General features: G+C 46.2%; 1 long non-coding RNA gene across 1 annotated transcript in view; it reads right to left on the bottom strand.

The window, feature by feature from the left end:
- Positions 1-26,851, bottom strand: part of LOC146802409 (uncharacterized) — a 70,468-nt gene extending 43,617 nt beyond the window's left edge. Inside the window, exon 1 of the long non-coding RNA XR_014967385.1 lies at positions 26,709-26,851. This is a non-coding gene — a long non-coding RNA (uncharacterized LOC146802409). The remainder of the gene's footprint in view (positions 1-26,708) is intronic.
- Between the last annotated feature and the right edge of the window lie 532 nt (positions 26,852-27,383).

The following is a 27,383-nucleotide window of genomic DNA, read 5'->3' as shown; positions in this document are numbered from 1 at the left end:
ATCGGCTGTCTGGGCTTGACCGAGTCGCTGCCATGAAAATGCCAATATTGCCTAAGATACTCTTTCTTTTTCAGGCTTTACCAGTTGAACCACCTGCTGGAACTATCCAAAATTTGAAACACACCACTTCGGTTGGGCTGACAGTGGTTCTCGAATGCAGAAAGAGCAGAGCTATAGACCCCCAGGGGAGGGCGAGTTGGGTGTCCCCACCTCATGCAGTATTACCAAGGGACACAGCTCTGATTCCTGCTGGAATGGTCAAGGGACAAGCAGGTTCTCTTTGCCACCACTCATTAAATCTACTCTAGACACCTAGGATAGAGTACGCATAGGTAAAGGATTAACATCATTCCCACTGACACCAATTGTGGGTAGTGTGGAATTTACTCTTTGGCTAAACCAGATAGAGTTCCATTGCTGCCAATAAGAAGGCTGCTGATGGTTTATTCGTATGTTTTGATACCTTTGACAAGATGTTCGAGCGATGTACTCTCCCAACAATGCTTTGTTTTTTTATTGTATTCTCTTTTGTAGAAACCCCAAAAAAGAGATTTGAACCATACCATTTGCACTGATGGTTTGAGGCAATAAATGTGTTTTTGTTTCAAACAGTTAATGCACATCTTGTTGTTTCTTGCACATATTAATCAGTAGAAATTGGCGTTCTGATCTGCTGGAAAATCAGTGTGAACAGCACCATGAACAGCACAAGAGGCAATGCTTTTTTCTGCCACTCGAGTAGATGTTCTACTCGAGCTGCAGCTTCCTCATCGTGAACAGAAGTTTTCTCAATGCGAGCAGCAGCAGCCATCCACGACCACAAACATTAAAATATTTCGCCAGGAGGGGGTCTGGAGTAAGATTTTCCTTGCTTGCTCTCGACAACTTAACATTGGCGAGTGAGGAAATACGGAGCAGAGTTTTTCCAAACTCCAAGAGTGGATAGGAATTTCCCGCCAAGGCCTATTTCCAATGCAACCCATACTGAATCGAATTAATGAATTCACATTTGTTCATGTCCAGTCCTTGCTACAGGTGTCAATGTGAATACAAGCTGCCTCCCTATAAAGTGCTCTCATGCCTTTGAGACACATTCTTGCTATATAAGACAGCAAAAACATGTTACTAGGGTCTATTATTCTTATGCATCCGTGCCGGAAGCTAACACTGCCCCCTAGTGCTCATCCCAGATAGTGTCCAACAGTTTTTAATAATGCAATATTTTCGTTTAGTTTCTATAAACCTATATAGGATCTGCACGTTTAGAGAACATCCACAGTAGGATTGGTGTCAACCTGATTCTAGACACCCCTACCGGGTATGTTAGCTTGAATACCAGCTAGCTCACAGTGTCACTAGAAAAACATCGTGCCAAGGACAGAATAGTTCTTGGCAACTATCGAACATAACAACCCTGTCCCATTAGGGATCGTGAAAACAGTGCTATACTTTTCGCTCAGTCACTCATGCTTACTTTGTCTCAGAGATATACACAGAATAAACGGTGGTGACGTTTTCAACAAGCATTTCTTGAACCAGCATCATTCTAGTGGTAAATAGGTGTTCGAAAACAACCACTAGACAGTAACATATACAAATGATTATAAGCACTAACAGAGTAAAAGGATGGTAGATTTCTACCATTGTGCTAAAACAGGCAAGTATATAAAATACATGACTGTAGAATGCGCAATCCTACAATGCGACCCTAACTAGATGTACCTAAGTGTACCTAGTATGTATGTAGGTGTAAAAACCAAGAATCCCTCTAGGATAAATTCAACCACATTACCTGAAGTGAGAGACTGTGGGATCCCGTCTTGGTTTTGAGATGGACACCCCGCAAGGGATGTCAGACCACAGCGAGCTGGAGTGTCTGCTTGCAGGAACCCCAGTGTCTTGCGTCAGTGTGTCGTCATGGAAGTCCTTTTCTCCTCTGACTACCTCAGCAAGATATGGTGTATATATATCCAAAGTGGTACCCTCAGGGGTTCTACCTTGCTGTGTCATTTCAGACTTAGGATGATGGAAGGAATGAACCTAGTACATAGTTATTATGCAGGAGTTGATAGTCCTGCTGAGTTTCCAAGAATCCTCATACATAATGGATGGGGCTAGTTTACAAGGAAAACACCACGTCCTGTATGCAGTACCGTAACTAGGTAAAAGGTCAGTCCCCAGAACTGTTATGTAGTGTAATGGTAGGGAAGAATATAGGTGAAAGGTGAAGTTGCTACCTGAGCCTATATTAGGGTACCTATATGACACATAACAATATCACATGTCAGTAAATCCGATACCAGCACACGGAGTGGCCGTTCCAGGCACTGCATATCTTGTACTTTAAATCCTTCACCTTCTGCTCATGCCCTGATATGCATAATTGTAAGAATCCCTTCTACTAGCACCCCCATTGCAAAAAGGAAATATGCTGTATGTGCTAGGCCAGCCTACCTCATCTGGGTTCAGAAATACACATCACAGCACCTCAATTTAAGTATGATACCTGGTGACAAACTCTTGGCATTAAACTCACATTATCCCTCATTCACCTCTTTAGTCCTTAGCACAGTCATGGAACATCACCTGTCCACAATCTCATAAAAAGTACCCCATTTCAGCAAAACACACACAAACACAAACACCTTATCGAATTCAATACTGTTTCACTCCTCTAACTCTGCCTACTTCTAAACCCTCATCACCTTTAAGACTTGGGCTCTCAACGTACCAGAGCAGCAACGCCTCCTCAGCATCACTCAGCACCACCTTAGTATCACTCAGCATCACCTTCGCACCAGCACACCACCATCTCAGCATCACTCAGCACCACCTTTGTATCACTCAGCTTCGCCTTCGCACCAGCACACCACTTCAGCATCACTCAGCACCACCTGAATATCAGTCAGCATCACCTAAGCATTATCTACGAACCAGCACACCACCACCTCAGCATCACTCAGCACCGCCTCAGTCTGCCTTCTTAAACTAGCATCTGTAGATTCTCCTCTACTGTCCATCCACTGTTTGTGTTGTAGTTCAGGTACTATTTCCCAACCTCAACCCTCCTGTTGTATATGTCTACCCCATTTAACAACGACGAAATATTAAAAGAACAAAGCATTAACACAGGGAGGAAGATGTTGCCAGCATTGCAGGCAAAAACACCTACAAATCATTTTTGTATGTTAATTATTTTTTCAATAGGGTCTTTTAGTTGTACATAATGTCTTTCTGGTTATATATAGGGTAACAAAAAGATTATAACACTTTTTTATTATAACCTTTCAAGATGCTACGCAGCAGCCACAATGCTCTACAACATAGCTTAAAGACATTGGCAAAGCCAATAACTCTGGCTAAACATTTATAAGGTCCCAAAGGCGAGACCTAATGGCTATGCCAATGCTTGTTGTTGGCTGTGCAGTGCTAAACTGCTTGTGCTCACCCCTTAAGACATGGTAGAATTGGCGTACACCCAATTGGCACATTTAATTTACCTGTAAGTCCCTAGTAAAGTGGTACTGCCGGTACCTAGGGTCTGTAAAATAAATGCCACCTGTGGGCCTGCTGCACTGATTATGCCACCCACTTAAGTAGCCCTTTCAACATGTCTCAGTCCTTCAATTTAAGAGCCTGTGTGTGCAGTTTACACTGCCATTTCGACTTTGCAAAGTAAACCTTTTTGCCAGGCCTAAACTTTCCTTTTTAATACATATAACTCCCCCCACAGGTTAGGCCCCGGACAGCCCAGCGAGACGGATGCAATATATTTAAAAAGTAGGTATTGCACTTTAAAAATTTTAACTGTCCTGGCAGTGAAAAAATCTTACATTTGTTTTTAACTACTGCAAGACCTACGTCTCCTATAGTGTAACATTGGAGTTACCCTATTACCTTTAATAAGATGTAATTTCCAATTGGGAACAGGTAACCAATTCATATCTGGTTTCTTTGGTATTGTAATGACAAAATCCTAACTTATGGTGAAGTTGGATTGTAAATTTCAATTTTAAAAATGCCTCTTTTAGATAGTTGTCATTGTCCTGCCTCAGCCATTTGGTGCTCCAGCCTGTCTATGGGTCACATTACTGGATATAACTGACAATGGAGCTTTGTGTATTCCTCCTAGGCAGCCACACACAATAGAGAGCGTAGGTGTGCCTGGATAGGCCATCACTGGCAGGAAGGGAGGGTAGAGCCGGACACAGCCCTACTTACACTTACATAGGCTGTATACTGTCACTAGAAAACTTGCTGCATACCCCCTGTAGTTAGTCTGGAGCAAGGATAGGGAGGGCAGGATGCCTGGGGACTTCAAAGGGAATTTCTAAAAGCTCCTCCCAACTTCCAGAGGAAGGGCAATAGGTATAAATATCAAACCCCAGACACCAACTCTTCAGTGCACATCTGGACCTGTAGATACTCTGACTGGAAGAAGGACTGCTTTGCTGCTGAAAGGACTGCCCATCTGCTGGACTGCTGCTCTGAAGGACTGCTGATCTAAAGGACTACTGGCCTGCTATGCTGACCTGCTGCCTGTTGCCCTCTTGACTGGTTGAGAAGGACTGGACCTGCAACTCTGAACCCAGGACCCTGGAGTGACTCCAAGGGCCAGTCGGCTGGTCTCCTGATCAGAAGCCTCAAAGACACAACAGGATTCCAACAATCTTGAACCCAGCACCTGGACGCTGCCATCTGTGAGTCATGCCCTCCCAAGTGTTGCCACCCAGTCCTGGACCCTTGGAAGTGAGCCTGAAGCCCAAGTCCAGCAGTGGTCTCAATTGGACCAAATGCAAAGCAATGTGAAGTCTTGCAAAGCCTTACTGCACAGCTACCAGCCTCATTGGAATCGACACCGAGTGGTTCAAAGCCCTGCAAAGTCTCACCACACAGCTGCCAGCTCATCAGAACCAATGCAAAGCTATGCAAAGTCCTGCCAAGCTATGCCGCACAGCTCACTTGATCCAATGCAAAACAACGCAAATCCCCGCAAAGCCTCACCGCACAGATTTATTGGAACTGAAGCTGGACAACACAAAGTTTCACAAAGTACTGTGCACAGAGATTTAGGGTACTGTGTTCAGCAGATCTATGCAGGTTCCTTTAGCTGGCCCATTCTCTAATGTGGTCAGCCTGAACTTGTGACTTTGTTCCAGTTTGGCACGACCAGATAACCACAGTTGCCAGATTGAGCTTTTTGACACTATTTTTACTAAAACCCCAGTTAACCAACAACCCAATTTTGACAGTATGCAGAATTGATCTTGAATCAGAAATAAATCTAATAGATTGTGAAAAGGTATGGGCAATTAATGGGTCATCGAAGACTGGGCATTTCAACTCACATAAATGGCATTTATGGTGATGTTTGTCAGGACAGAGGATGCAGTGTTATTCACATTTTTATGTTTGGTTGCTGGGTGTGGTATGATGGAATCATAAATGGTGCTTTTGAGTCACAACACTTCACAGTCACATTCTTATTTCTTAGTCATCTGGTTATTGTACGTAGTTCTGCATCCATCCATATTTCTCTTGTCCCAGAAGGCACACTATACAAGAATTCTTGTGTGTCAGCTAAGTATCTTTATACCTACCCTCCAACAAATTTTCTTCCATCTTCTAACTATATCCTTAGATGGGCCACAAGAAGAACAGTATTCCTTTGAGGTTCTCTGTGGAAATGGTCCACTTACTCAATTCACTTTTAAAACCATGTATTCAGAGACAGATGGACATGTTTGGATACTGTTTTGGATGGGTAAAGGGGAAGGAAAAATAAAAATGTTAGTCATTGTTGAAAGTGGGGCTGATAGTACCTTAATAGCATTTGAAGCCGATTGCAAGAGCATTGTAGCAGGCTGAGAAAGATAAGGGGCTTGTTGTAAGTGTGATCAGTAAGCAGGGCCGGACTGGGAACCGAAACCGGCCCTGGCAAACTTCTCGACCGGCCACACTGTGTGAGGCGAGTGGGGGGGCGAGGCTGGAGAGGGGTGGGCTGTTTTTTAGGGCCAGTTTTGGAAGATTTGGTTACAGGGGGCTGATATTGCCGGCCACCCTGGCGGCCCACCGGGGAAACGCCAGGTGCCCGCTATGGCCAGGCCAGCCCTGTCAGTAAGAAAAGGAACTTGTTGCCATGCTGTCATCGCAATAGGCCATAATGAGGGTGGTAATTATGTAGCAGTAGCACACAGTATACTCTAGCAGGGTGGGTGGTGTATTTTACAAGAATCGCTCCATACCCCATTGTAGACCTTCTCTGGTTGGATGTGCCGTACCTGTGTTCTGTTTTCCAGGTTAATAGAAGTTTGTAAGTGAAAAGCCATTTTGATCTTGCAATACGGCACATTCCCTTTGTGTCTTAACAGAAACGGGTCACCAGAATGTATAAACTACATGAGATACCAGAAAAGGAGCCCCTTCCCCGATGCACGAGTGCGCAAGAGTGCGTCTCGAGACCTGTCACTGCTAACCGATCGGGAAAGAAGATGGAAAGCGCTCGGCCCTGCTGGTCACCTCAGTGGAATTTTGTTTTACATTTTCTTTTGAGTAAGAATCGAATAAGAACTATATATATTCATGTCCAAATCAGGGCTCAAGCTGGAGAGGCCAAGTTCGAGGCTACCCCGTCCAGGATCTGAGAGCGAAGATTGTGCGTGGGGCAGTTCCAGAAAGGCTTCGACACCTTTCTCTCGAGAAACGCTAAATGCAATATTAAAGCACAAACATAATTATCAAAAAATCTATGAAGCAGGAACATAGTCCTGAAATCAACTCGCTTATCAAATGGCCCGAAAATCTCTAATTTGGGGGCATATTTACAAGGGCTTTATCTCCGCTTTTTTGGCTTACAAAACCAAAAAAGCGGAGATAAAACCAGCACCCTATTTACAAGAGGGTGCTAACATGCATAATCGCATGTTAGCACCCTTTTTCCCAATGCCTCCCTTTGCATCTCCAATGAGATGCAAAGTGGGCGTTACTGGGCGTACCCCGAAAGTACTACCTTGAAAATTTCGCTGATGTTTACATCGCGATATTTACAAGGCTGCCCACATGATTTTAGCAGATGTTAGATTTACGTCTTCTAAAATCCTGACTTAGCCATCCCTAACATAGGGGGTGGATTATGCTGATACGAGCCAGTGGGTCGTATCACAAGGTTATCGCCGTTTTGCAGGGAACATTGCTGGAAAACCAGTGATGATCCCTGCAAAAGGGCGATAACCTCGCTATCTCTGGAATTTTTATCACCCTGGAGAAACGCGTTGTTAATAATGCACTACCAGGGCGATAAATTCCAGAGATATCCTGCGATAATATTATTATCGCTAAGCACGGCCAGCGATAATTATCGCTGGCCGTTGATAATATGCCCCTTGGTTTGAAGAAAGTCATGATATATTGCTGCATTGATTGGCTTGCCCCAATTTCTGTCATTCTTTCAGAGAAGAAAAACGGGCCACAACTCCAGTTGAGTCATTTTACATGAACAATAATTTTAAGCCTCAAAGTCCATTAAGTTACAAGCAGTCTTCAATGGTCCTTTCAACAGCCCCTCCTATACCGGAAATGATAAGTAACCAGAACAAAATAAAGGAAGTACGCATGATGAATGAAGCTAATTACTTTCTGACCTGACTTAATTTGATTATAGTCACTGGATATTGATTTAGGCTATCAAACATACCACAATCGTGCGAAAGAAACAAAGGAGGCTCCAAAGAAATTGGAAAATATGCTTCCACTAAGTAGATATTAGCACTTTTTGAACGCAGTCCTCTCCCTTTGGAAAATCTTTCTAACACTCCGGAGCTGCTCTTAAATACCAATAAGTATTCATCAAGAGATTATGTCCACATCGCTGAACTCCTAAACGAGTTAAAGGATGGTGCAGGACATCTGCAGTACTCAGGCCTTGTTGTGTCAGCCAGAGTGGGACTCCCTGTCCCAGGATTCATCGCCCCAGAAGAAGGAGCCAAGGGCAGCAGTCTCGCACACAAAAGCGCGCCTCCAATCCTGTGACGTCGGACGCTGCGGGACATCTGCAGTTCTCCAGCCTTGGTGTGCCAGCCAGAGTTAGACTCCCTGTCTCAGGATTCATCGCCCCAGTAGGAGGGGTCAAGGGCAGCCATCTTGCACTCCAAATCACGCCTTCATTCCCGTGATGCGGAACACCGTGGGACATCTGCAGTACTCCAGCCTTGTTGTGCCACCCAGAGTGGGACTTCCTGTCCCAGGATTCATCGCCCCAGAAGAAGGGCCAAGGGCAGCAGTCTCAGACACAAAAGCGCGCCTTCAATCCCGCGACGCGGGACGCTGCGGGACATCTGCAGTGCTCCAGCCTTGGTTTGCCAGCCCGAGTTAGACTCCCTGTCTCAGGATTCATCGCCCCAGTAGGAGGGGCCAAGGGCAGCCGTCTCGCACTCAAAATCACGCCTTCATTCCCGTGACGCAGAACACCGTGGGACATCTGCAGTACGCCAACCTTGTTGTGCCACCCAGAGTGGGACTTCCTGTCCCAGGATTCATCGCCCCAGAAGGAGGGCCAAGGGCAGCAGTCTCGCACTCAAAAGCGCGCCTTCATTTCCGTGACATGGGAGTGTGCGGGCCGTGCCTGGGCGAAGCCCAGGCCAAGGGCGGGCCCATCCACGTTGGAGCCCGGAAGAGGCTAGGCCGGGCCCCCCCCTAACACCTGGAAACTTTGGAGGCCCCTCTCCTTTGGGGAGTCCTTTCTACTCCCCTTTGCGCTATCATTTCTATTGGCAAGCCCTTGTCCCTGTCGCTGTCATTGGTTCATTATAGGCCTGAGATTATCTTTTACTCTTAGCTTGCCCTCAGCAGCAGGAAGTGGAGTTTCATTTGTAGCAGCCTTTGCCAGGCCCAGGGAGGTGCTGGGTCGGGTTGCTTTTCTACATTTTGTTTTCCCTCCACCTTCTCCAAACTGGAGCTATTTTCAGTCTGAGCGTTAGGTATCTGACACTCTGTTGTGGCTTGGCTTTTCATGTCATTGTTTCCCCTTCACTGACAGCGTTCCAATGAGAACTTGAGACTTTGACAATAAACGCTTTTACCTAAGCATTTACTTTGTTCTTTCTGAGCTGCTTAAATTGTAACAATTTGATCCATTTGTGAGGCTTTGTATCTTACTGCTGACTATCATCCTTTCTACCCCCAAATTTGCTAACTTTATTGCTCCCGTAACTGCTTACACACAGGGCACTCGACATGAGGAAAAGAAAATTGTCCACCTGTTAAGGAGGGGGCGGGTCGGATGGGTCCCGTTCCAAGCTGAGCAGAAGCAAGCTGACTCACAAGACTGCACCTAGCAATTGCGTCCTTGATTGCATTGATGATCTAATAGTGGAATGCCAGGGTATTTTAACTTCTGATAACAGTAAGGCCCCTATTGAAGACTCTCCTCGCTCTGCTGAGCCACCCCACTACCCCTGTCCCAAATCCAATCCCATAAAGCATATTCCCACAATGTTCACCAAGTGCAATACGCGGAGTAATAAATCTTTGCTCCCATGTACATTCCACTGAAAGCATTAGTAACATGGAGGCAGGCACACCTCCACTTCCCGCCACAGTCGAAGCAAAATCTTTAGTAGGCACTGACACCGAGTCCATTACTAACATTGTGTTGTCTAATAGGTTTTTACCGCTCCAAGATCTGACAAGCACTCAGCAGGGGGAAGTGCAGGAACTGGAGGCAGACTCTATCCCATCACAGGCCAATAATGGGTCCTTAGAGAAAGATTAAAATAGACAAAGGTTAGGGTGCTCTCCTGGGGAGCCCACCTCACCGTGTGTGGACACAGCTAGGATAATTTTGGAGCTGAGGCCGGAAGTATGCTCCTTAAAATATTAGTTCTAGCACTCAACGACCAAGTTAGTCTCATGTTAAATAGAGCTCTCCAGAAGAGCACCGCCCGGAACCAACAAAGAGGCAAATACAGGAACTACCCCTTCCTTTGACTAACATGGTCCCTCTAATGTCTATTCCCACCTTCCTCCCTGCTACTTTGACCAATACGAGCAAACCCATTGAGATGCAAAGTGGTGTTGGTACGCAAAGAGGCTCTGGTTGCCAAATAAGTAACAGGATTGATCTGGCCCAAAACTTTGCATGGTCCATTTATCTGACAAATGTGCCCAACATTGTCTCATGGACGATGCATGAGGGCAATGATTCTTTGACAAATAAAGCCGTTCATTGGATTCATAAGGTGAGGGGTTGCAGATCGGTCATTAGGGAGGACATCCTATGGTCTAAGAGGCTATCACAAATGCAAAAAGAACTATTGATGGACAGAATGTAGAACAATGTCATACATTCACCCCAGTACAAAGATCTGGGCCTAAATCCATCGTTTTTTCGCTCTCCATGCCATTCCAGTTTGGACCCAGCCATATGCAAATCAGTCTTGACCCTGTGCCCAATGGGAACAGTCCAGCCCGAACTGCCAGGCCAGGTCCTCCCTGGACTGGAAACAAGCATCCTAGGTCTTGGGCTCACTGTGCCACTGGAATCAAGCTATCTTGGCTGAAGAGGGCTGAAACCCTGAAACCGGTCCTAGGATGATTGTTTCCGGTCCAGGGAGGATCTGGCTTGGCAATTCGGGCTGGAGTGTTCCCATAAGGCACAGGGTCATGACTGAATTGCATATGGCCAGGTCTAAACTGGGGTGGCATGGTGAGCTAAAGAATGATGGATTGAACCCAGATCTCTTGACTGGGGGATGAATGTTTTGATTTGTTCTGCATTCCATCCATCAATTGTGTGTCTTTTGCCCAAGAGGCTATCACGCTACACCTCCCAAACTGACACCATAGAAATTCATCTTAGGGACAAGAACTTAGTTCACAATCTTATAGCCCTGGAAGCCAGATCATACCCACCTACCCAAACGAGCATTACATTAAAATACAACCCTTTTAGTACCTTACAGTTGTCAGCAACCAATAAACAAGGCCTCCTTTTGGTTTCTGACTCTTTCCTAGCTACCAACGGCTGACTGGTAAGCCGAGATGGCTCCACCTACCCACCATTTCCCCCCATAAGAAAGGCTGTGCATTTAGGATCTCCATTGAGGCAACAAACTGGTCCTTCACTCTCGGCTCCAAAGCCCACTAATTACAAGCCCCCTGAAACACAGCAGTTCATTACCATCACAATCAGTAGGGGGGCTTTAATTGGGACTGACCAGCTAGTTGATCTAGAAACAGAAGAATTATCGAACGAGATTCAACCCACTCCCACAGCCGCGGGAGGAACAACTCCCATTCTGCGTATACTATCGTGGAATGTTGCTGGAGTGAGGCCTAAGTTGGTGTTTCCGCACTGGATCCATCACATAGAGCAATTTGATATTTGTATCTTGCAGGAAACATGGTCTCTTACTCCTGTCTTCATCCAATCAAACCTCGAATCTAAGTCGTATCGATTACATCTTATTGGATCTAAGATTATGGCACAGGGTTCTGGACATGAAAGTTGGATCGACCACAGATAGTGATCACAACCCCCTTGAGCTCGTCATGTCTCCTTTGTGGGACACCAATCATGGTTGCACACACACAAGTCTTACAACAAAGGAGGTGTACCCGACTAATAATAATAGGAGACTCAAGTGGGCATGTATAGCCACTGATACAATAAAACTAGAAGCAATAATGGGCAAACTGTTAGAAAGCCTACATGAGATTTCAGCCTGCTTGAGCAGCATTACGGGCACTCCAAGATCACGTCAAGCCATACCAATTTATTTAACCAGTTAGCACAATTATTCAGCGTACCCTATAGACCTCAGAGCAATCTTTTAAAAAAACAGACTACATTCCTCAAGGTTTAACCAAGAATGCAGGAATGCAAGACTTCAATTTGCTGCAGCCATTAGAGCAAACAATGTGGTAGACTTAAAGGAAGCAAGGAGATCATACAAGAAAGCTCAGGCTAAAGCTAAAAAGGATTGGGAGGAGAATAGATGGCTCCAGATTAAGGATGCTTGCAGAAACAGGGATTATCAACAATTGTGGCTTCTGGTGACATGAGGAGACACTGACAGACCTATCACTCCTACTAATAACATTGCAATTTCCTCTTAGCATGACCATTTTTCTGCAGTATATACTGACACTGGAGCCCTGGCTACCGAAGGCCAATCTGTTATTTCTATCAGTTTCCAGAATCCTACAGTTTTTACTTTAGAAGAAATCTTACAAAGTATAAACTCTGTGGTTAGGAATAAGTCCTCGGGCCTGATGGCATCCCTGGCGACATTTTACCGTCTGACACAGCTAATTGGGCCAAATATATTTGGGCACTTGCTAATGGCATTGCTGCTGGGCCTGCAAAACCAGCCTCATGGAAGGAAGCTGAGGTTATCCCGGTTTTTAAAAAGGGCGATTGATCACAACCATCTAAGTGATCAATCACGACCATCTAATTATAGGCCAATTAGAATGACTGATGGTGCACAAAAGGTCTTCTCCCGTGCCCTTCTCACAAAGATCATGGACTGGATGGAGGAGGCCAACATCCTATCCCCCTTTCAAGCGGGGTTTAGGAAAAAGTCAGCACCATCAACCAGGTCTTTCGATTCTCATTACTGGCCTGGAAAACAGTCACATTACAAAGGGGTGGCCTCTATATAGCATTCATCGATTTGAAGTCAGCCTTTGATCTCATCCCTAGATTCAAACTATGACAAGTGCTCCATGAGCCGGGCCTTCCGTCATCGCTACTTGAGCTGATCATTCACCTCCATGAGGATAATTTTGCAAGAGTCTGTTGGGGAGATCAAGGGCAGTTGACAGACCCAATTAGAGCGGACTGAGGGGTCAGACAGGGCTGCATGCTGGCCCCTACATTGTTTACACTTTTCATCAATGGGGTGGTGAATTATTTAGCAAAAGGTCCAGCAGGTGCCCCTTCTTTGGGGAGTGACAAAGTAACTACTTTATTATTTGCAGACGATACACTGCTGGTCTCCAAGACCCCAGTGGTCTCCGACAGCTGTTGGACCACTTCAATACTTTTTGTGGGCTGAGAGGCCTGGAGGTTAATACGTCTTAAACAAAACTCCTACTGATGAACCCCCATAAATCCTTTAAAGGACAGTTACCACTTGGAGGGCTCCGTCTTGAGAGAGTAAGAATATTTGACTACCTGGGCATAACTCTCTCTGATGACATGGTCTGGAAGCACCATGCAACAAAGCGGATTCTCCAGCAGAAGTAGTCAACTGGGGCTCTGCTGAAGGAGCACAGACACTCCCAGTCAAGACCTATAGCAGCACCAGTGCAGATCTATGATCATAAAGTAGTGATTTCCGCTTTGTATGGGGCTGAACTCGGGGGATTTGATAATATGGAGGGTCTACCCACCACGGAGAACACATTTCTGAGATCTCTCAGTTCTCTTTCCCAGAGCATCCTGCTCCTCCCCTTGAGATTTGATATGAGCACACAATCCATCGTTGACAAAGTAAGACTTCACCCCTTGCTCTTTTGGTTACGTTTGAAACTTACCCCAGAGCTTTTCCATTATGCTGCAGCAGCTGATGATGTTTGTAAACTTAATCATTTCAAAAAAATCGGATGGTTTTCCAAAGTCAAATCCTTACTCACACTAATAGGTCTAGGCAGTTCCTGGGTTGTTAAAGATCCCTGCTTGCTACCTAGTAAGGGCCTTATTAAGTTACAATACTGGAACTGGGTTGCCCAGTCCAATGTAACAGACCCACTAGGTGGCCGCCTCACATTAGAATTCTTCGATTTTAAAATTCAAAGCGCACACGAGCAATATATAGAGGTATTACGATCCCTCAGGATAGAAAGCGCTATCTCCAATTTAGATTTGGATCTCTTCCTATTAATTCCTTCATATCTGTGTGGCAACAGCATACGACTAAGCAGCTGCGTTACCCCGGCTGCCCCAGCTCTGCCGAGTCCATTGCACACTTCTTTTTTGATTTGTCAGTTGTACAACTCTCCAAGGTGCAAATGGATGGCACCAGTTTGCAGGATGCTGGGTACTCAATCAGAAAGCACACACTAAAGATGCGAATTGATGCCCCTATGGTTTCCACTTAATCCTCGCAAACACCCTAAAGAGAACTAGGCAGTATTATTAATTATCTGCAAAGTAGTGAAGCGTCTTACCCTTCTTAATGTGTTTTTAGCTTTGAGGCTCACCCCATTTTTATTAAAGTTTTTACATTTTCAATCGTTTTTTTTTCTTTAATTTGATCAGCTTTGTTTGTTACATTTTTTTGTATCAATACACTAGCCCAGTTTTTATTGTTACATTTCTTCTACAAATTTAGTGTAATTGTTTTTAATGATCGCTTGGCTTGTATTCAAACTTAAAGTTCCGACATTAATGCACTTGCACTTTTTCGATCAAATTATTTACATTGTACTATTGTAATTTTTCTCTAATTGTTAAAATTATGTACTGCTAGCACTTGCATTTTTATGGTCGGAATAAAGTTTGGTTAAGAGTTAAAGGGCATCCTGGATTAAATCCTAAAACTATTGGAAAAAACAACATTTAATTCCGGCCACATGCTGGAAACACCATCTGCTGTTGTTCTTTCTATAACAAGTAATGGCGTTGGAAAGAGCCAACACAAGGAATACTAACTCTCTCCCTCTCTTGAGTCAATCTCAATCATGTTTCATTGAAATGGAAAAAAGTAAAAAGTAAAGCACTCTTTGTAGGAGAAGAACCTTCAGCTATTTACCATAGATCGAAAAGGGTCACAAAATACCGCATTGCACCAAAGAGGGACCACAACTATGATGTACTAATAATTTAGACCTCTAATAATTTCTTTTATTAAGTATAAGGATTTAGATCAATCTCAATATTCAGGTAATACAATTGACTTCTCTACTTTGTTTTCAGGGGTAGCTGACCCCTTAAACAGAGTCAAAATCTTGAATCTACTACACCTGTTCCCACTTTTGAAATCATTATGCTCAGCTGCAATGAAGAGTGCCATTTCCTGACAAAAATGACGTATCCTATAGCAGAATTAAATTTGGCCTGGACTAGCCCCTGATATCATTCTGGGGAAAAAAGGCTTCTTTAGAAAGAACAGATATGATGTATTTCAAATAATGGAATCATATAAAAGTATGTAGGAGAAAAATGAGGCAATTGGTATTTTTGACCTAGAAATCTCTGATTTGGAAAGTAGTAACCCCTCTGAAAGATCACAGGCACTTCCAAGTTTGGCACGCTAATTAGTGGGGGACCTCACAGTATTTGGCAAATAGTGTACCAGCAATCAAATATTGATTTCTCGTGGTCCTTGCTCTTGGTGCCACTGAAAGAAAGTACATTTCAAAACCAACTACAGAGATAAAATTTTGCATATATCCTGAAAATTGGATGATCTTGATAAAGGAAATATAGACTATCTGAGGGAATAAAAAACAACCATCATCTGTCTCAAGAAAAATTGGTCCATTGCTTATTTTCATGTTTAAGTCCTACAATGTATTTAATAGCACCGTGTTAGATCTGGCATCCTTAACATGGTTTTACCTGACGTTTTGCCTTCTGAACTCCTGTTTTGCTAACTTCATTTTTGCTGGCTTTCTATGACTCTAGGCACCAGACCACAGCTAACCAGTGCTAAAGGGCATGTACTCTGTCCTTAAAACATGGTAACATTGCCTTATCCACAATTGGCATATTAAATGTAGTTATAAGACCCTAGTAAAGTGTGCTACATGTACCCAAGGCCTTTAGATTACGTGCTACTAGTGGACATGCAGCATTGATTGTGCCACCCACTTTAGTAACCCTTTCAAAATGTCCCAGTGCTTCCACTGTAGAGCCTGTATCTGCAGTTTTAAACTGACCTTTCATCCTAGCAAGTTAACCCTCTTGTCAGGCCCACACCTTCCTTTTTAATACATAAGTCAGTCCTAAGGTAGGCCCTGGACAGCCTAAGGGCATGGGGCAGTGTTCTTAAAAGGTAGGGTGTGGACTTTTAAGTTTTGCATGTTCTCATATTGAAATACTCTTATAATCATGTGTCACTACTGCAAGGCCTATCTCTCCAATAGTTTAATATTGTGATTACCCTAATAGATCTAATAAGTGCAATTTCCAATTAGGAAGAGATGGGATCCACAAGTTTGGTGTCTCTGGAATCACAATTTCAATTCCTAACTCATGGTGCAGTCAGATTTTAAGTTTTAATTCTGAAAATGCCACTTTTTACAAAGTTGACATTCTCTTACTTTATCCATTTGGTGCCTTCTAGCTGTCTCTGAATACACAACGTGGGTGGGTGACAGCTAGGTTTTATGCATTCCCTCCAGACAGCCTCACACAAAGTGAGCTTAGGTGTGACTGATGGGCCATAACATACTGATGGGCCATCCTGCGCAAGATGGGAGGGAGTAGCTGACACCTGAAAGGGCTGTGTACTGTCCCCACACAAAGGGGACTCTCTTTGAAGTTTCCCCCACTTTGAAGGCACAACTGGTAATAAGTACTGGGCCATCAACACCACCTACTCAGTACACTTCTGCACTATTGGATACTCTGCCAGGAAGAAAGACTGCTGTGCTGCTGAAGGGACTGTCACTCTGCTGGATTCTGCTCTGCTGTGCTGACCTGCTGACCTCTTGCCTGGGAGTGAGAAGGACTGGACCTGTATCTCTCCACCACTTGAAACAGAGTTGCTCAAATGGCTTGTCTGTCTGCCTCCTGTTAGAAGTCTCAGGGACATCAAAGACTTAACCCTACTCTTCAACAGCACCTGGACTCTGCCATCTGAGTGTCTTGCCCTACCAAGTGGTGCCGATCCAGTCATGGACCTATGGAAGTGAGTGCAAAGTGCTGCAACTGTAAAAATCCACCCATCGCCGTTGTTGCACTGGTAGGAAGCGACACATCTCCTTTGACGCCGACACTTTGCAGCTTCAGAAACATTGCATCCCCAAAAGTGTAGATCGGCGATGATGCATCACCTACAACAGCAGGGTTCGATAATGACACTTCCCTGATTGCACAGCTAAATGATGAATTGACAATGCATCGCCTACAAATGCTGTACTTCGGCGCTGACGCATTTCCTACTTCTTTACATACCAAGGGTCTGTCAATGGTCCAACCAAGGTACTTTGCAGGGGGACAAGGTTGGTCCCTATATCAGACTTGCGCTCCATCGAACTCGGCCTGAACTTTTTGGATTTGTCCCAGTCAAGCGCGACCAGATAGCCCTGGTTTGTGCTTTCTGCTTTTCAGCACTATATTTCAGGATATTCTTTAAAAACGCATAACCCCAGGTCTACTTATTGAATCTTTGACATTTTGGTCTTATTTTGTTCAATAAATTAAGCTTTATTTTTGCTATCCAGGTCTGGTAATGTTTTATGTGGGTTTTTAACTGTTTTACTGTTTTAAGTGTTGCACAAATACTTTATACACATTGCCTCTTTTGAGCCTGACTGCTCTGTGCCAAGCTACCAGAGGGTGAGCACAGGTTAATTTAGGGTGTGTATCTGGCTTACCCTGACTATGATTTTTTTCCTGCTTGGCTAGGGTGTGCACCTCTGCCAACCAGAAACTCAGTTTCTTACACCTGGCCATCCACTCTAATCGTGATTATGCAAAAGGTGGTACTGCCATTGTACTTTCGACTGATTCTGACCAGAATACCCATCTCATTCCATATTGCAATATCTGTCCTCAGTAGAAGAATTGCCTTCTCAATGATTAATGAGGTAACAAGCCACTGTTTAATATTTATATACCTCTGGGACAGCATAATAACAGCATACTTAATAATGTATTTGAGTTTATAAATTAAACAATAACTAGAAAGAAAACCAGTGGGTTATTATCACGGGAGACTACAATGCTAAAGTTTCCAAAAAGTCAATGCAATTCTTCGGGACATTGAACTGGAGAAAAGTTGGAACGTCCTGCAGTCCCAGTTCCCATGCAATAATAGAGCAGACAAGCGTGGAAATCTCCTCTTGGGTGAGCTGAAGCCCTTAGGTGCTATAATCCTAAACGGAAGAGTTGACCCCGATATTTCAGGAAACACAACTAGAGAGCGCCCAAAAGGATCTTCAATCATCGACTACATGATAATATCCTATAGGATATTTGACATTATCCTGAAAAAGAAGGTATCAATCACAATACAAAGTGATCATGCCTCTTTTTGAATTGTAACGGAATAGCCGCTTCAAAAAAACACTGACTGTTCGCTAGAAACAGGTACTTGTTTAATTGATAGCAAAAGAACATTTTTAGCCTCTACTGAAAAACCCTTGTTGTTAAACTTCTCAAAAATGTAGTCACCTCATTTGACATTGCACCATTTGGTTCTCCCTCAGGAGACCCAATTAGTTCTTATGAATCACTCATGTGTGCCCTAGCACAACATATAAAAGACATAGGAAAGAAAAATGTTCATCCCAATAAGCCAGGGAAAGGCATTTTAAAAGTCCAACTGTCAAAGGAGATAAATAAACGTAAACAGTTTCTTTAATTTTCAGCCGAGTGTATGGAGATAATTAGATCTCTCAGGAAAAAAAAAGAAACAGGAGCTGTGCTCAAAGGAAAAAACATTTGAAACTGAACTAGTGCAGTCTTCATCGTGACACACAAGAAAATAATTCAAGGTCAATCTAGCAAATTGCAGCCGTAATTGCCGTTCTATCAAACCTCTGTATACTTGATTGACTACATTGGGTTGATTACATTTCGAACCTTTATAGGAGTAACCAGGATAAACTGGTACCCGAGTTTAGCAATCAGTTGTCCTCCCCAAAGTCCATGATCATAGTGCCAATATTGGGCAACTGTTGTCACATAACACATAGTAAGTACATAAATAAACCACACAACACTTTTGTAAGTGGAGAAATATTGCTGCAGGTTTATTAGCATAACCAATATGCAAACATGGTGGGTTATCTTACGGGCGATCTGATCCCAGGGCAGGCCAACCCCTATGCAGCCTGCCCGTCTGATAAGCCTAAATTACACCGTGGCAGTCGCCAATTGGTGCATACCAAACCTTGGGAGGGGCCACCCCCTCCCATCAGTGGACCACCCGTCCACTTGCTTACTCACGCCCCCAGTGAGAGGTGGGCGGAGCGTATTATGGCAGCCCCCGGTTGCTCAGACCCACAACCACCCATAGGACGAACGGGGCGCCGTAGTTTTTCCAGGGGACAACGCTAGACATCCCTGGGTATCCTGGCTTAGCACCACGCTGTGCTGCTGCATGAAGTACCCCTTGGTATCTGCAGACTCTGGATCGCCCTGTAACTCCTCCACAGCCTTGGGAGTGGCCACCGTCACTACCAGGGCCCCCCACCAAGGTAGGCCTTTTAACTTACAACATGCTGATAACCGGGCTTCCCCAGGTCCAGCCAAAACAAGTCTTAGCCCATACAGGACTGGAGCCAGCATGCCCCATCAAGACAGGTGCCCCCATTCTTTCAAAACTCCCCGTGTATTTTGACGGATATGACCTGAAACCTATAAATAGGCGTTGGTCCAATGTTAACTTTGCATGGCTGAAGAACAATACCTATGACAAGCCACTCCTGCCAGGAAGTGCCAATGCGGGTGGAGGTTAGAGTTGACAAGCCAGCTCTACTTCCTCTTTCCTCAGTTATCTGAGTCTAGCACTTGTCGGAGTATGACCATCGCCTTCCGACAGTCACCACCCTATGTGAAGCCTTGCCCTCCCAAACTTCTGCTAGCATACCAGGGAGCCAACAGGACAGCGTGACCCAGGGGGGAACCAAAGCATAAATACCTCTCTGTGTTAGAAAACTGGGAATGCCAATAGTTCTCCTGCTACTTTGTAGCCCAAATATGTTTCCCAGGAGTTTCCCCCAATCATATGGACCAAATCGCCCCCGTTGGAAGGCCACTTCCACAACCTGCATAGCTGCCAGCCAGTGCTGGAGGACGGGAGACATTACCCGTTACAGTTACTCACATCAATGGTACCTGTTTCGTCGAACTCAAGGACGGGCTACTAAGTGCGCTTACCAGGCTCTGCCCTTGAACCAGACGTCAGACCCAAGCCCCTCTAAGTTCTGCTGCTTCACCTGCCTGTTAACAGGCATCCTAGGGCAGACCACCGGCCTCTAACCCATGCTTGGCCATGCCTGAGCTAAAACACCTCTAAAAAGCATGACAATAGGCTAACCACCAACATTGCATTCTGAATGTTCCTGACACTGCCAAGGAACATGCGCATAACTGAAGCAACTGGCACCATGCCATAAAAGTATCTATTTAGCCTTCTATGAATGCAAGATGTGCTCATGTGGCTATCCGTATTAGTGCTCCCTCCCAACAAGCAGCCCTAACCAGGCAACCCGCACCCTCTTGGCACTGGCACACTCCCGCCCCAGCTGCCCTAGCGTGCCTGTTCGTGTGTAGCCACAACCTTACGTTTATCACTGACGGTATACCAGGGTATGATGACACTCAGCTGACTCTACTGCTGAGTGCCCATTGCACCATCGCAAGTATGTCTTATGCCTAATCAGTGTCTGGCTGCAAAGTTTGATGACATTGGCAGCACCAGTCCCGTGCTATCGACGGTACACGTAGCCTGATGGAACAGAATGCAATTTCCTTGCTCCTGTTGAGCATGAACCCACAACCAACTGCTCACCATGGTTCATTACCTTCCTGCTAATAATCCTTTCCTAGAAGAAAGTGGACAAATCTTAGTTCTGCAATGGCACTACTTAGCAGTCTGCGCCATTCTGCCAGTGCCGAAAAGACCTTTGTCATGCTGCCTGGCCTAATCAATCTGGCCCTGCTCTAGAAGCGCCCGCTTCAGCCTTAGGTAAAACAATTCGCCAGAACATAGCTTAGCAGAGTGTGCTGCCGGGTTCTGCCTCCTCATCCATCGTAACCAATATGAATCAACCCTCATCCGGCCCTGCAGCAAGCAGGACTAGGACTCAAAGCGTCACACCAGAACTCACAGTCACAACCACTGGAACGGACGTGCTCCCCCCAACCTACTGATCCACAGACCGCTTGCATACTGCTCACAGTTTGGCTGAGAAGAGAGGCTGTTGATATAAAACCCTTATAGATGAACATTAGACAGACCCGGCAGGGAGCATCATACGAAATGAGGTCGGGACCACCGCACCCGCCTGTGAATCAGTCCCGGTGATTTTTGTCATGACCCCTCCTACGCCCTTGGAGATCACCATCAACAACATGCAGTGGCCAGGTGGCAGGCACCCAGCGGGACCTTCAAATCCCAGATACTCTCCAAGTCCTTGCCGCCTGGCGGCGCTCCCTGCTGCAGGAATCTTGCTGCCCCACAACTCGCGCCTCTTGGCCCGTTGGAAATTAAAACGCTGAAATTGTGTGATCACCTCTCGTAGGGGGGGGGGGGTCGGTGGAACGTATAACATGTGTCCCGACTGTACAATATACGCGAAGGTGTGCCAGCGTGTGGGAACCAGAACCTAACAGTGACTGTGCATAGGACCTAGTATTCAAACTGCGACCTATAGAATATGTGTGGTGCTATGCAGCACATCTTGGCCCATCTGATCCACTTCACAAACCTTGGAAGCAAGCCTTTGCTGTTTACCCTCCGATCCTAGCCGTGCACACCTAACCCAGGGGGTTCCCTTACTAACGGAGCATTAGTCCTAATGCTAGCCAGCTTACCGCTCAGTGTCCTAGGACATGAAATGCTAAATCTACCACATAATCTACGTTCTCCGACCGCAAGTGAAGGATAATGTGTTCACCAAACCAATGTAAACTAAAATTGAAAGCAGCACTTGTCTGGAGACATTAAACATCTGTCATGAAGCGCAGCAATGTGGCAATCAAGCTTGGGGAGCTGACACGCCTCTATTTCCCTTGAACTCCAAGTGGCCAAAAGAGGCAAACCCCCCCCCCCTAAGGCTAGAAGGATAGCTTGGGCAGGAGGAAAGCTGAATGCAACCTATGAGCCAAATCCTACCACAGGTGAGCACACAGTTACTGCGAAAATGGGTACTCCTACCTTCAACAGGATCCAACAAAAGACCGTCATGATAGCCCTAGTGGTATAGGTTCCACTGCCTCACTCATGAAATTACCGGGCACCCAAATGAACGGCTAACATAGAGACACCAACGGAGCAGAGGGAGCCCTGTGCAGGGTTCAAGGATCGTTTAACAGTTAACTAATCTGCAGGGCTACACAGGTTGCTCAGGCAATCACTATGGCAAGCAGACCGGCCACCAGCACACCGTGCCTTTACTAGGTGTTCCGCGCACTGAAAAGCCTGACTGATCACTATTCATGGCGTTAATCTCACGCGCATTGATAATACATCTCAATTATACACATGTAAATGATGTTATGTGCGATACTGAGCACATGTCATGCATCCCTATATTAGCTACCCAATAAGCACTCCCTACAACAAGCCCATCTATTGGCTAACCAGCTGAACCAACGGAAACGGATTAAAACAGGGTCACACATGCACGTGCCGTGGGCCCACTGGAAAGCAACAGCCAAATGCCGCCTGACTGGTGATGTACACTCCTCGCGCTGGCGGTGAAGCCGACCACCTTCTAGCCGGCTGCCGCTCAATAGGCTCATTGCCTACGAGACCCTGAAGCACAGACCTTCCTTACACCCTTACGGTCTTGGGGCGCTGGCCGTTACTGCACAGCCGGAAAGTGCGCAACACAGCGGCTTCGTTGACAAGGTTGAACGGTTAACAGCCCCTCCCCCTGCAGTCTTCCATATCTAAAGCAGGAAACCGGAGAAGGCTGGAAATGAGCAAAAGGAACCTGGACGACGTGACAGCAACTTGATTATGCCTGATCGTTTCCGTAGCTCGGACACGGGGCTCCAAGCTCATTACGAACGGTAAATCCTTTTAACGGTGAGCCCACATCTTAGCTGACACATTAATGTCAAAATTCCCCCAAGGCGGGTGCTGATCCGAGCAGATTAAACCTCTCGCCTCACCTCTGAGGGCTGCACAGGCAGTCTAATACCGCTGTGCTGCCCAGAGGACACAGTTGACGATCTCAGCACTGGCACCCTGCCCAATATGGAACACACACCCCATCGCATTAATTTGGGATTGGCAACCAAAAGACAGGCATAACCTCAACACCCTAAATTATAATCGAATTAACCGCAGACTGAGAAGAGAAACGCATACGGCTTCCCGAGGGACCAGGCACCCTTAGACATTTCAACCGCAAAGAAAAACATCCCCGGGGTGCATGGTAGGAGCATATCATTCTTAGGGGAATCGGGAACACCAGAATGATGACTAGTGTTCTCCCAGTGGGTAACTGCCAAAAGCACCCAGGCCTCCCCTAGGACAAAGCTGATCCTCTACTGGGAAACGTGCCTTGCTTTGCAGGCCGAGACACCTTGTGTGTGAATGCACGCCGTGCCACACATGAACACGCCCGTGCGAAAAGTCATGACAGTTCAATGCCGAAAGTAGGTGCTATGTGGCAGCAAATAAACCATTTCAAAATTGCGCATGCATGCCTAACTCACCCCTCTGACAAGAAACTAGGCAACCCATGAATGCACAGAAGTAGGTGGTACCCACATCACCTAGGTTGGGCGGCCCTGGCATCTGGAACACCACCCGATTTCAGCTACTCCGCTGGCCCTGACATGCGTGTCCCCGGCCACAATAACCCGGGAGACCCGATATGCGCCTACATGTCTGGCTGCTGAACATCATGTCTGGCCAAAAACGCTCTTACAATGGGATTGATGAACACAAATACAGCTGCAGGCTGCAGCCATCTACACGGCTTCAATTCATGCCAGGGAGGGAAATAAAATCAGCATCCAAAATACAACCAACTCTGCCGATCGCACCATTTGTCACCAATGTGCAACACACCCATGGAAATAGTGGAGACTCGATAATTCAATAGGACGATATGGGCCGAACGAACACAATGCGGCAGTGACACCCGGTGGCCAATACACCACTGGCCTCAATCCTACCCGTTAGAACTATAGACTTCGTCAATGGTTGTTCGTTGCATAAGAAAATTAAGCAGCAACGAGGCTTGTGGATACTAAAGCTGACAACTTGGCCGCAACAAACCTGATATTGCCGAGACAGGGCACCAGACAGCCTGAGATCATGTCGAGTCCGGATGTGCTCTCGCAGCCCAGGGACCCAGGGGGCCGCCGGGGGGAGCACTCGACGCGAAACCGGACCCCCACTACTATCCAACAACAAGCTTACAGGATTCTGGGCATATAAATGCTATAAACGGAACCCGGGACCACCAACAGCCCCCCGGCACAAAGAAAAGCCGAAGATACCGCAAACGGCTGAGGAGGAAAATCCCCAGCAGACAGAGAAGGAAGGCCCTATAAAACTGCGGGTAGTTCTAGTCCCGCCTGTGTACAATCCAGAGCCAGCAGAATTCAAGAGGAAATCCTGATTCCTTATTTCTAGATCCAGGCTTATTCTCAACTGTTTCGAACTTCCTAACCAAATCTCCCTACCTCTCCAATCCCAAGTAATCATAACAACAAGAGAGCGCGCTCACCCGTAGGTAACTTGGCGCTGAATAATAGATGGTTCTTGTTACCCAATTCAATGGAACTCATTCTATCGCCGCAGGTGGATGAAAGGCTGAGCAGTACGATAACTTGGCACTCAATAACAGATGGTTCCTGTTACCCAACTCAATGGTACTCATTTTATCGACCTCAGATAGATGAAAGGCTGAGCAATTAGGTAACTTGGCACTAAACAGCTGGAACTTGTTACCCGACTCCATGGTACTCATTTTATCGATCTCCTATGGATGAAAGGCTGAGCAAATCGGTAACTAGGCACTAAATAACAGATGATTCAAGTTACCCAACTCAGAGGTACTCATTTATTTCAACCTCAGATGGATGAAAGGCTGAGCAATTGAACCTGTGACCCTGAGGTCGGACACCCGTTCCTGTAGGGTGGGGGGGTATAGTTCACTGAGCCACTGTACTCGGTCCTATTACCACAGTAATAGACCACTTCCTTGAAAAACAGATATTGCATCATACAGTAATATGTTGCATATCCTATATAATAATAGAATTTGAATGATAGAACATATAAATACCCTCTGTCACACATGAATATTTCAACAAGACAAGACTCTCCTGCATATAATCCCATGTATCTCCTCTGAGGGTTGTAGTCTGACAGATGAGGTGCCCAACTCACATACTTCAACCCCCTCGAGGTGATTAGTGGGCATCAGGATGGCTCTAAAGTCCACACACAAGTATGTCTCACTCACTGTCCTGCCCCACTAACTCTCGCCTCACCCGTCTCGCTCGAGAATAAAACAGTGCCGCTCCGTGTGGTGATGGGGGGGGCAAGCGACTGGCGATGTTGAGCACCGCTGCTACCCCCAGGCGAGCCTCCCAAAGGTTACTGCCCGCCACCGTATATACATTACACGGACTAGGAGCGCTATCCTAAGCTCCGTATGTAAATTACACAATCCGGCACGGGGAAAAGTGTTTTGCCCGGCCTCACAGAATGTGGACGCGCCCACGAGGCTCGATCCCTGGTTTCCCGCACAATATTCGGCGGAATAGCATCCAACTGTTCCAAAAATCATGAACCACCACTGGGCAGGAGCTTAGCGCGCCCAAGCCCAGCAACCCGACGCTCATTTCACCGCAACCAAAATATAATAGCATAGAGACATACAAGGCCTGGCCGGGGACAAAGCACACATCCCACCACTCCCAACCGTGAAGTGTGAAACCTCCAACGGCAAGGAGAACTGCCCTAGAGAGACCTGCTCTTAAGTGCCCGCCTCCCGTTCTCAGCTCACACCAAGTTTCCGCTACCATCGGCTGCTGTATCCCGCCTGATTTGTGTGAGCTCGCAAAGGGATAGATCACACTTACATATAGTGGACAAGCTTAGCAGTCGGCGTGAGGCGGGCAGGGTCCGAGCTGCCTGGGGTTTTGCCTCACGCACCAGTCGAGCCATTTTGGACTCCCTTAAGTTTAAAGTGGTAACCAGGGCAGACCCAATGGGTACTGAATACCATACCCCAGCTGCGAGCAGCCCTTACCCCTCCCCCCATACAGGAGAGACTTCCGTGCCGTGCGCTGAACCGTGAAAGGAATTCGTTGTCTGAACAAAGATGCAAGTGAAGTCAATTTCAACAAAAAAAGTGATGCCTCCATTACTAAAGATTCGCAGTACACTGCCTCCTGTGGCACACAAGCGTCGATCGCACCTACACATCACTAATCACGAATGCAAGAAACAAAGTTGGTTTGTTTTGATAACCACTGGGGTCTGCACTAAAATTACCATAGATGGCAAAGTTACACCACAAACAACGCAAGTCTCCACAGTCTCCAACCCCAAATCTGAGCATTGCACCTACAACGTGAAACTTTTTTCTCCGATGCTCCGAACGAAAGGGACACCCCGCACCTTTATTACCATTAATGGCAAAAGGCTATTGTAGTACTACGTAAGACTTCCCAATGACTTCGACAGGCCCCCTCACACCCACCGTGCAACCCGCCGCCAGCTACAACGACGCACGGCTGCAGCTAGCCGGGTGGCATGCCCCAAGGGAACAAAGGGTGTCATTTGAATTGCCGACAACAGGCAGAGTGGCACCCATATAGCGGGGAAACTCACCGCGAAAAGGCCAGCAGGAATGAGACGATGCATGGCGCACAACGAAAATCCATACGCCAGACAACCAAGGCGAGACGAGAGGGACAAGAGGGCGAGGAAGGGGCGGGGACAGCCTAAATACCCCTGCCCCCTCCACCAGAAGTATCCATTTGCCGGACGTCTTCCCTGGCTGAGCCCAGGGACTAGACCGGCTGCCCCCAGTGCCTTCATGCGGCACTAAGGCGGCCGCCCTGTTAGGGGGGCTGCTGCGCCACCCCCCGGGCAGCCTTGCAAATAGTTGGCTACTTAAACGGAGCAAGAGCTGGTGTACAAATTAAATAACAATTGCGTTTACAAAATAAATGTCCAACTGTGGGCCAAAATATTGAAGACACTAGTCTTGCATTGTTATGTTTCTCTTTCTGTCCCAAAACCATGGAAAGGAAGCGTCATTGTATCACTTCATAAAAACGGGATGTCAAACATTCTCAGGAAATAATCGAAACATTGCTCTGCTCGATGCCGGAGGAAAGGTCTCTGGTCGGGGTGTCCTGGATCAGCTGGAAACATGGGCACAAGAGGCGAACAGTATACCTCTGGAACAGTCAGGCTTTAGAGCCAACAGATCTGTGACTAACAACATCAGGGTGCTACAGTCTATCTTAGGCACATATGTCGTTAAAAACCAACAAGTTG

This window comes from Triturus cristatus, chromosome 8 (assembly GCF_964204655.1).
Source record: "Triturus cristatus chromosome 8, aTriCri1.1, whole genome shotgun sequence".
NCBI lineage: Eukaryota > Metazoa > Chordata > Amphibia > Caudata > Salamandridae > Triturus > Triturus cristatus.
The sequence above is the reverse complement of the archived record's forward strand: the minus strand, read 5'-3'. Positions and strand labels throughout refer to the sequence as shown.